This window comes from Electrona antarctica, assembly GCF_951216825.1.
Source record: "Electrona antarctica genome assembly, chromosome: 23".
NCBI classification, from domain to species: domain Eukaryota; kingdom Metazoa; phylum Chordata; class Actinopteri; order Myctophiformes; family Myctophidae; genus Electrona; species Electrona antarctica.
This window is the reverse complement of record NC_136804.1, coordinates 28228729-28240393: the sequence shown is the minus strand read 5'-3', so window position 1 is coordinate 28240393 and position 11665 is coordinate 28228729. Positions and strand designations below refer to the sequence as shown.

At 38.5% G+C, this 11665-nt stretch overlaps 1 long non-coding RNA gene across 1 annotated transcript; it reads left to right on the top strand.

Annotated features, from left to right (window-relative positions):
* Positions 1 to 1212: 1212 nt before the first annotated feature.
* LOC306916185 lies at positions 1213 to 11416 on the top strand. The gene is made up of 4 exons (XR_013788955.1): positions 1213 to 1350; positions 7250 to 7386; positions 9447 to 9500; positions 10962 to 11416. It is a non-coding gene; the product is annotated as an uncharacterized lncRNA (long non-coding RNA).
* Positions 11417 to 11665: the final 249 nt, after the last annotated feature.

Below are 11665 nucleotides of genomic sequence, written 5' to 3'. Positions count from 1 at the left end.
CATTAGGAAATCAACATAGTCAACAATAAGAGACAAAAAGTCACTAGGTCCTGCTCTCATGACATACAGACAATGAGAGTGGAAAAATACATAGAATATATATATATATACATACACAAACCAAATTCACTTCTTGCCTCGTTGAGTGAATTTGGTTTGTGTAATGTGTATGTATATCTGTCAAAATGATGTGTTATGCCTGAGGAAGGTCCCTAGTGACCGAAACGTTGCTTCATTAAATAAGACAATACTCTTGTGCCGAGCAGATACACAGTGTGCGGGTGTACCTTATTGCTTTCTTTGATGTCCACTGGCCTACGCACCTGTGCATACGCCTGATTGCTAGGTGTGCGATAGTGTTCTCCTACAAAGTAAGAGTACAAATAAATACTCAGTACCAAAAATGGTTATAAACCTTTTATAAAGTTAAGAATTAGTTTTAACAAGAATACTTTTTAGGAGAATAATCAATATCCATATAATACCTTAAGTAGGAAATACTGTTAGAGAAATACCTTAAAATACCCAAAAGATGATTAATTGAATCCACAAGAAAGAAGGGAATGTCCAGCTTCTATGATTTAGCCAATTCATTTTAGTTCGGAGAGCACAAAGAATGAGTCCACATACAGCCAATTACAAAATGTGTTTCTCCGTGCCACAAAATGGACACGGCTTATATATCATTTTAATCAAGATTGAGAACACTAGGCCTACGTGTCAAACAGCCAACACCTCTCATGCTAGAGGTGCATGAGAGTTGCTGACCCTGAACTGAAATAATAAAAAGGATATCACAAAAAGAGAATAGTACAAAGTAGATTTTGTTTTTATTTTAAAAAGTATATCAATTTCATAACTGTGGAAAAAATGTTGTGTATAACAGACTGAAAGATAAAGGACAAGTACATTTACTAAATGTTCATGTTTTTGTATATTTTCTTTTGTGGATTTTCCATGTTCTTTAATTAGTACATGTGTCAAACTTTTATTTTTGTGAAATGACAAAGACACATGGATACTGTTCATTCAAGTGCTGTGGATGATATAAAACATTTGAAAAGGGAAGGGTGACTGCTGTTTAATTCTCAACTGTTCTGGATCTCATTATTTACATGAAAGTTATGAGCTTTCTATCTAGCACCTCTACTGGAACACTCCATCATCGCAGTTCCTGTTTACACTGAGCATGTGCAAACCTCCCGCAGGAGAGTGGGCCGCACCTCCGTGCACCATCCTCGGAAAAAAGGTGGATATAATCGGAAACTGCTTCCTGTTCTGTAAACTGCACTTCCTTCCAGGTGATTTGATGCCTGGTGGCTGTCAGAACAAGCTGTGAACAACTAAGTGGTATGAAAAAAAGGCACAGACTTGTCATTTATTGTTGATTATTTCCATAATACACAAGAGCTGATGATCTCTTATTGGAGTCCAGACTGTGATCCTGAAGCAAAGATAATTCAGTCAAGTTTAATGTTGTGAATCCACACTAGGCCCAAAGCCTGTAGCTAATGCTAACCATGTCATAACATACTTCATTTGCTTGTTTGAGTCCAGATACAAAAACCACGCCAGAGAATATTGTCTTGGTGTTTTAATCATACGTTCGTGCAACACTGTAACATTGTAGTGATGTTTATGAAGAAGTTTGATGCTAACCAAGATGCTAACTACTTAAGCATTTACATACTTTGTTTTTGTGATTCTGCCTCTATTTTACTATCTTACATGCCTATGTTTTGAGATTTTGCCTTGTTTATTGCTTTATTGTTGATTGCTTGTTCTGTGTTCTGTTCAGCACCTTGTGACTTTGCTTTACAAATAAAATGTACTTACTTACTTACTTACTTACTTAAGCTAGCTAGCCTTGGTTACTGAGGCAACAGCATGGCAAAACATTAAAGGGTCATTCTGCTTATTTTGTTGACATGAACAACACTTGTTTGAGTGTCTTAAAAGGATCCCTGGCTAATAAGACAAATATGCCTTAAAACATTATTCTTGCCCTGCTCTACAACTAAAATAAAAACACTTTCTTAAATAGAGAATCTTTCACTCAATAGAGACACACGGGGACTACAAATTCCACGCCCCCAAATGAGACAGCGTCCCCACTTCTGGTCCGTTAGACCAGTGTACTGCATGCCAGCCCATAGAAGTCAATTGAAATTCCACTGTAGTTAGCCTACTTTTAAAATAATACAACATGAACTGAAGACTATATTGATTTGAATAAAAATATGTTTCCAAATGTATGAAGTGTCTTTGTCAACATATTTTTTTGTTTTCTCAATAGATGACTTGTTTCACATTTAATTTACCACTTGAATGAGTTACCCATAATGTTAACGGAGCAGAGCTGAGTTGACAGACTGATTACCTGTCGCTTATAAGTGACGTTCCAAGCGCCGCCGAGTTTGAAGATACATTATCCGTATTTGTGGTGCATGGTGTGAACATGCAGGCGTATATGAATTCTTTATACAAAGAAAAGATAAAACTTGTTGGATTATCAATTTGTCCATATGATTTGCCTAAAAGTAGTTGGGAAAATGACCCAACTAAATGGCCAGGAGTGACATATCCATTGTCAACTATCTAGTGGATTCTCCAGGTTTATAGATATAATAAAATATCAATTAGAATCTATCTTATGTATTACAGTTTTAATACATATTACAATATATGGGGTATTTATTTATATAGCCCATATATTGCAATTTCACGAGAATTGGGAGCTTCATGCATGAAGAATAATATAATAAATTACTTTTCAGGCAGTCAATTTCAGTCTGTGTAATCCTATATAGCAGCATATGCTCATCAGATGATTTTGCCTGACTTCTTGATATTGTCAATCTATATCATATTCAGTAGGATAAGATTAATGGTTCACATGACGCTCGTCCTTCACGTGCGTCGTGGCGTGACTTGCCTTGTTTTGAGCGCCTGGCTAAGTTATGTGCATTTGTAAACGTTCAGATTTCAAATAGCCTATAAAGTGCTCACCCCCGGGGACACGGATGTTAGAATTTTGAACGGGCGGCTATTAACAGCCGTGCATCCCGTATTGTTCAAGAAAATGCATTTTAATCCGATCGGTGACCATTTTCTATAAAGGTTATAATAATGCATGAGTGCAATACACCTCCCAGCCGATAAGGGCACGTATTGAAAGCATAGCCTATAGCGAAAAAATTAGAAATTGGCCAGCCGTCGGATAAAAATGCTTTTTATTGAACAATATAAGGACTACACGGGTGCTAATAAACGTGCAAATGTATAACATCCGTAGCTCCGGGGATTTACTAGTGGATGGGTGCAGCCATTTCTGTCTCTTTTCATGATCAGCTGGAAGTTGATGAAACATCAAGTCTGGGTTTTTTTCTTTGTTGTTTTTACAAAGAGGAACGCAGCACACTTTAGGCATGATGAAGACCGGCCGTTTAACCGTTTACAACGCTGGACTCTGTCACGCTCGTCGTGGTCGCTCGATCCGTCGCTGGGGAATGCCGCATCTAGCGGTATTTATAAGGATTAATGCGTGACGTACAAATCATACGTCAGGGAAACTTCAATATATCCGATGCTAGCAGTCTTTACAATCTTATGGAGTATATTATAGTACATTGTGGGTTGTATATTGAGATGGCAGGTATATGACATTAAAAAGGACAAATAAAACATATGGGACACATTATTCGAACACAAAATAAATCGCTACAGCCTCAGTAATGAACCAGTGAAATAAGGGTATTTTATGATGCCTCTCATAGGGATTGCATTGGCAGCTGCAGTACACAGTTGAAACGGACCAGAAGTGGGGACGCTGTCTCATTTGGGGGCGTGGAATTTGTAGTCCCCGTGTGTCTCTATAGGAACTGCTCCTATCGCAAGTTGATGATGTCATATGTCCATAATGGTCTAGTCCTATGGTAGCCGCAATTTGCAACTCTAGATTTTTTTACAATGGGATGAATCTAGAGTTGCAATACCCTCCATTGACTCCCCACTTATCATTTTGCGTTTGCGATCTGCTGGTCTTAAACGACGTTAAACTCACCAACATTGCAGCTGTAGTCCAAGCTTGAATTTTGCTCTTTCAATCTGCAAAGCTTGTTTTTCATAAAAATCCCCCGTAGACATGTTATGAGCTACTTTCTGTCCAAAATATTCCACAAGTGATATTCCGATCCGCCATTTTGGAATTCTGCGACGGGCCGTAAAACAAGACGTGAGGGGGAGAGCTTGTTTAATAGAATCTTACCTGCACAGGTAAGACACCCAAAGAAGAGGCCGACGCAGCGCGACGCCCCGTCACGCACGGCCTTCTATTAAACAAGCTCTCCCCCTCACGTCTTGTTTTACGGCCCGTCGCAGAATTCCAAAATGGCGGATCGGAATATCACTTGTGGAATATTTTGGACAGAAAGTAGCTCATAACATGTCTACGGGGGATTTTTATGAAAAACAAGCTTTGCAGATTGAAAGAGCAAAATTCAAGCTTGGACTACAGCTGCAATGTTGGTGAGTTTAACGTCGTTTAAGACCAGCAGATCGCAAACGCAAAATGATGAGTGGGGAGTCAATGGAGGGTATTGCAACTCTAGATTCATCCCATTGTAAAAAAATCTAGAGTTGCAAATTGCGGCTAGTCCTATGGAATGTATGGAATGCATATGCTAATAAAAACAATTTAATACTTCCTAAGGTTAATATGAGCAAAGCAATATTTTATATACTTTTTATTAGCATGTGCATTCCATACATTCCATAGGCATATGACATCATTCCATATATACATATATATACATCTTATATATGACATCAACTTCCGACAGGAGTAGTTCCTATTGAGTGAAACATTTTCTTTTTATGAAAGTGTTTTTATTTTGTAATTTTAGTTATACTGTAGAGGGGCAAGTATATTTGTTTTTAGCCAGGGATCCTTTTAAGACACTAATGGTGTGTTGTAGTCAGTGGTGTAAAGCAGGGGTATTTATTCAGTGGTCCTTCAGGGGGTTCCAGGTGGTCCCCGCCAAATGGACATTAAAGAAAATGAACCCTTGTGGGTCCATTTGGTTTCATTGCACACTCTCCTCTCCTGCATCAGTTAATTTATACTAAGTCTACACATTAGAGAATGTAGAAGAATTGTTATTTTGATCAACGTTTGCCTTACTCTCTGTATCTCTCCTGTGGTACCAACATTAATACATAATACTCTCTGTATCTCTCCTGTGGTACCAACATTAATACATAATACTCTCTGTATCTCTCCTGTGGTACCAACATTAATACATAATACAGCCTTACTCTCTGTATCTCTCCTGTGGTACCAACATGAATACATAATACAGCCTTACTCTCTATCTCTCCTGTGGTACCAACATTAATACATAATACAGCATGGAATTGTGGACAAAATCTTATCCAACAATGACACCAGAAATATTCTACATTTTGGGAGAGGCTACATTTCATCAGATCCATTTGGGCTCAAATGTAGAATAAATAATGGGCCTTGAAACCACTGGTGCAAAGTAACTAAGTACATTTACGTACTGTAGGCCTACTTAAGTACAATAATGTTGAGGTATTTGTACTTTACTTGAGTATTTCCCATTTCCAATACTTACTCCACTAGAAGAGGCAAATATTGTACTTTTACTATACTACATTTATTTAAAAACTTCTGTTAACTTTACCTCACTTCTTTTAGCATTTAGTTAATTATCTTAACTAAGATACGAGTTTGGTTGTTAAAAAAGGTTGGCATTGTTTAATAATAACTGATCTAAATAAGGACCTATAAATATTTTTGGAGCTCTAACAGTGACAAAGCCATGAGAGCAATGATACAAAAAGGTTGTATTTATTTTACGACATATTATTTAAGTTATCCTATGTTCCCTCAGCCCTGTGTTCCCTCAATGTTCCCTACATATATATATGTTATCCAAAGCTCTATGTTCACTCAGTCCCTCAAGTGCAATAAGTGTAATAACGAATAAGTGTAATAGTGTATTAAGTGTAATAGTGTAATGGTGTAATAGTGTAAGTGCAATACATGTAATAGTGTTAATTGTGTAATAGTGTAATAAGTGTAATAAGTGCAATAGTGTAATAAGTGCAACAGTGTAATAGTGTAATAAGTGTAATAGTGTAATAAGTGTAATAGTGTAATAAGTGCAATAGTGTAATACGTGCAACAGTGTAATAGTGCAACAGTGTAATAGTGTAATAAGGTTAATAGTGTAATAAGTACAATAGTGTAATAGTGTAATAAGTGCAACAGTGTAATAGTGCAACAGTGTAATAGTGTAATAAGTGTAATTTTTTTGATTTTATTTGATTTATTTAGAAAAGCAATCATAATACAACATTATAATCAGCGATTCAAGGATTACACAGAAAAGTCCAAAGACTTATTTCCACTGAGGTCCTCTCACACTGAACGGAACAATACTTTAAAATACATCACAAATACATAACAGTACATATACATTACATACACAACACAACAAGTACGACCCTATCCATCCCTCTAAGATGACCCTTTATAGGGGAAACTTTTCCAGTAGCCATTGTTTAATCTTCTGTTTAAATGTCCTCAAATTGGAGGTCAGTTTAACACTGGTTTCCAGGCTGTTCCACTGTGTGGCTCCTATATAAATGAATGAGCCTTTGCCCACTTTACTTTTAAAAGCAGGGAGCACCACATCTGCAATACTGGCTCTGGTGAAATGGTTAATAGTGTAATAAGTGCAACAGTGTAATCGTGCAACAGTGTAATAGTGTAATAAGTGTAATAGTGTAATAAGTGCAATAGTGTAATAGTGTAATAAGTGTAATATAAGACATAAATATACGTTTTTCAGAAAGCTTAGGTCAGGATTTAGAGGGCTTTTTAGAATCGGCCTCAGTCCAAAATGGGTTAACATTGTTTTCATTTTTGTTTGTATTTGTATTCTTTTTTTGGCGTGGCGCTAGTTTATTTAATTATGTTTCTCACTTCAGTCAGGGAAAGTTGATGGAGTGACAGTCATGACTCATGGCATAAATAGTACAGTACACAGTACATGTATACTGTACAATAAATGCATGTATAATTTCATATATGACACAAGATGTACGCGGTTATAGATTTACTCTCTCGATGTTGAATTCCGTTTCGCCGCATTCAAAGGTGTGTGTGTGTGTGTGTGTGTGTGTCTGTGTGTGTGTGTCTTGTCTTGTTTGTGTCCAGACTTCAAGGAGGCGTTTGGTCTCTTTGACAGAGCTGGTGAGAACCTGGTGGCCGATATCTGTAGTGCTCTGGGCAGCTGGGCCAGAACCCCACCAACAAGGAGGTCACCACCATCCTGGGAAACCCAACCGCAGACGGTAAGAGGCCCCACACACACACACACACACACACACACACACACACACACACACACACACACACACACCCCTACGTACAAACTAAAACATGCTAATACATAAATACATCAAGTCTTCAAGAATCATACGTAAGCTAAGAACCTAACAGTGGAATATCTATATAATGAAACTATGCGTAAACAAAAGGAACAACTGTCAGTTAGAAACCTTGTATATTCTTTTTTTTATGTCATCTTTTGATGCTTATTTTATACTTTGTCGCAGTGGTTCCCAAAGTGGGGTCCGGGGACCCCCAGGGGGTACTTGTGGGAGTTCCAGCTAAATGATGATTTGGAACTAGGGTTAGGGTTAAGGGTTAGGGTTAGGGTTAAATTGTGACTGGGGGTGCTATGGAGGAGCTGGCTATAGAGTGTCGCAGTCCCGCCCCCTTTCATGACGACGCCAGGCCCAGGAAATGAATCACAATGCATTTTTCCCATAGACATTTCAAAAAGTATTTATTTAAAGACCTAACCCTAACCCTAACCCAAATCATAACCCAAATCATACACAATATTTTGGACCAAACAAATAATTACATAGAAGAAAAACAACAAAAAAAGTGTTGTAACCTGCCGTTTTTTCTACTTTCTAATTCTTTGTTTGGCCCAAATTGTGTTTGTTGTCATGATTTGTCACGACAAGAGTTGGCTTTGTCCGCGACTTAAACGTCTTCAAATAAATACTTTCTGAAATGTCTATGAGGAAAATGAACAGAGAATCATTTCCTGGGCCCTGGTAGGGGGCGGGACTGTGACACTCTATTTAGAGGGGGGGCTAATGAATCAATGAATCAATGAATTGAGTCAGTCAATTTGGCTTTTTGAGTGGTGTAAACCACTCCTACAACTGGCTTTGTTAGTTTGTCTGTCTGTCTGTCTGTTCGTACCAAAAAATGAGCATGGTTGCTATGGTCACCCAGTTCACACAGGTGTGATTTTATTACGTCAGACATTACGTCAGACCACAGCTGATCAGTCTATATAAGACCTTACACCACTCAGTTCACACAGGTGTGATTTTTTTAAATATAACACTACACTGTTTTTATGTGATCCTAGTTTACTGAGGCACTCAACTCGGTCTCACCCAAAGGGTAACCCAAAGGGTCTAACCCAAACACAGTGAAATAACACAGATTGGCAATTCTGTACATATACTAACACTACTAGCCGTTGAAAGCCACGCCTCCGTCGCGGTCAAAACAGTAGTAGTGTAATATGTACGGATTTTGGGGTTTACTAGTCGTGTGTGTTATTTGAACGTGTTTGGGTGAGATCGGGTTGGAGGCACTACACTGTCTCTATGTGATCCTATAGTTTACTGTCTATGTGGTCCTATAGTTTACTGTCTCTTTGATCCTATAGTTTACTGTCTATGTGATCCTATAGTTTACTGTCTCTATGTGATCCTATAGTTTACTGTCTATGTGGTCCTATAGTTTACTGTCTCTATGTGATCCTATAGTTTACTGTCTCTATGTGATCCTATAGTTTACTGTCTCTATGTGGTCCTATAGTTTACTGTCTCTATGTGATCCTATAGTTTACTGTCTCTATGTGATCCTATAGTTTACTGTCTCTATGGTCCTATAGTTTACTGAGGCACTACACTGTCCCTATGTGGTCCTCCATTGCTCTGGTTTGTTAGTTTAAGTGGTGTTTAATATACTGCTCAATATACCACAGTAACTTTGGGTCCTGGACCCCCCTGTTGACCTCTGGGGGGTCCAGACCAACAGGAACGCACCTGCCGCCCCGCGTCCGAAACGGTACTGTACTGGCACACCCGAAATCACCATATATACAGTTAATATGTGCGTGTGTTTGTGTGTGTGTTAGGTTGCGCACAGGTGGTGAAAAACAACCATGCTGTTTCCGTGCTCAGACGCACCCAGCCACCCACCCAGCCAGCCAGCCACCCACCCAGCCACCCACACACATTATCATAGTCACTTAAGGAAGTGGTTACACCACTTAAAAACTCAACAGTTTTTCTCTCTCCACTACTCTGCCACTCAGGTTGTCTTCTCACCACCTCAAGCTATACCCAGACTGAGCTTCTCTTCTTTCCTGGTAAGTCGTGGATCTCTTGGCAAACGATGTATTGTACGTTTGGAAACATTAAAGTTCATAGACTTGGCTGGCAAATGATTTACGTATTAGTGCTCTAAACAAACATTAAAAGGTCCATAGACTTGGCTGCCACATGTGATATGACTAATCTTCAAAAGACATGCATTGGGGATGAATGACATGATGAATGGATTATGTTAAAAATCTAATTTAGATATCTTGCTACTTGAACATTCATTGTTCATTGGTTATCTGGCATTTCAATGTACTGATACAATTGTGTCGCAGATCAAACTGCATAGATTTCATAGATTCCACAGACTTGTTTGAAAGTTGTGTTGGATTTAATTTAATGTGTATTTTCTAAATGTTTAAGAGGTCATTAATATGTCCGTACACGGACAAATGTGTCCATGGCAAGACTTGGTCTTGTCCGTGGTGAATTTTCTGTTTTACACACCATTATAATGTTAGGCCGATGTTGTTATTGGTTTACCTGTGATCCTAGTTAACTGAGACAATACTACTACTACTATTTTTTTCAACCGGGCCACACAGCCACACAGCTCATTATTCTACTGTTGAAAGGAATGGATTATAAATATAACTGTGTGCTTCGCTTTGTGTTTGACCTCAGTGGAAAACACCAGACCCTGCCTGAGGGTAATAATTTAACCATATATATATACTGTAAATTCTTAAAGTCCTGAAGGTGCCATACAGCTGAGTTCTAACCACATAGCAGTGGACAGAGTCTACAGCTGGCATAATGTAATTGTGAACCACATAGCAGTGGACAGAGTCTATAGCTGGCATAATGTAGTTGTGAACCACATAGCAGTGGACAGAGTCTACAGCTGGCATAATGTAGTTGTGAACCACATAGCAGTGGACAGAGTCTACAGCTGGCATAATGTAGTTGTGTCGAGGCCGGGCACAGGACTCCTTGTCTACTAATCCAATAGTTATGGAATAATCACTAAGAAAATGAGCTATTGCAGACCTAGTTTTGCTCCAATGTTCTGTCCGTGTCACTGACAGAGTCACTGTGCCGTGTAGTACCAAGGTACCGCACCAAGTTGTCATACAGTGGAAGTTTTACTCATAGTGCTGGCGGCACCACGGTCATCGACTTATCGTGTCATACAGTGGAAGTTCTACTCATAGTGCTGGCGGCAGCTGGAAGAAGGTGTCATACAGCTGAGTTCTACTCAAAGTTCTGGAGGTCCTGAAGGACTTCACGACATAGTGACTCTGTCAGTGACACGGGAGAGAACATTAAGCCAAACTATGGCTGCAATAGCTCATTTTCTTAGTGATTATTTCATAACTATTGGATTAGTCGACAGGGAGACCTAGACACAACTGCATTATGCCTATTACAGTATTCCAGCTAGGGATGTTAATTGTTATGTCTATGTACTAAATCTATTTTTTCTGGGTTGCCTGATGCATCATGAGGACACCTCTACACCAGCAGTGGATCGAGAAGAGTACCTGAAGGGCTTTACCCAAATTATGTTTATTTACCCAAATTATGTACAGTGTCTCGCTGTTGCAAACATAGTGGATTTATACCAAAAAGCATGTTTTTGCAATAGGCGCCCCCCTACGGATGGAATTTCTTAAACCACCATGTGAATGAAATTTGGGGTGGACTTTGAACGATATACGGACTATTCTGCCTGTGGTGTGTTTTAATCGGATAGGTCATACGGAATGCAGGGAAAGTTAATTTTTGATTCAAGGATTTAAAAAATCATGAAGGATACTACACTGATGGTAGATCTTGTGATATGCTAGCTTATCCCTGGAATAAAAGTTATGTGTTGAGATAAGCTATGCATACAAAAATGTAAACACTTTAAGTACTATTTAACTGTAAATCTGTATAAAAAATACAAAAACCCTGTCTACTTGATGACTGTGACACACATATTTCTAACTTACGATGAAACTCACTTTCTATGAGAGAAACTTCCTATGAAACACATATTTCTCACTTCCTATGAAACACACATATTTATAACTTACTATGAAACTCACTTTCTATGAGAGAAACTTCCTATGAAACACCTTACTATGAAACTCACTTTCTATGAGAGAAACTCTTATGAAACTCACTTTCTATGAGACAATAGTGTCTTTCTTCTCTAGTTTCTTTC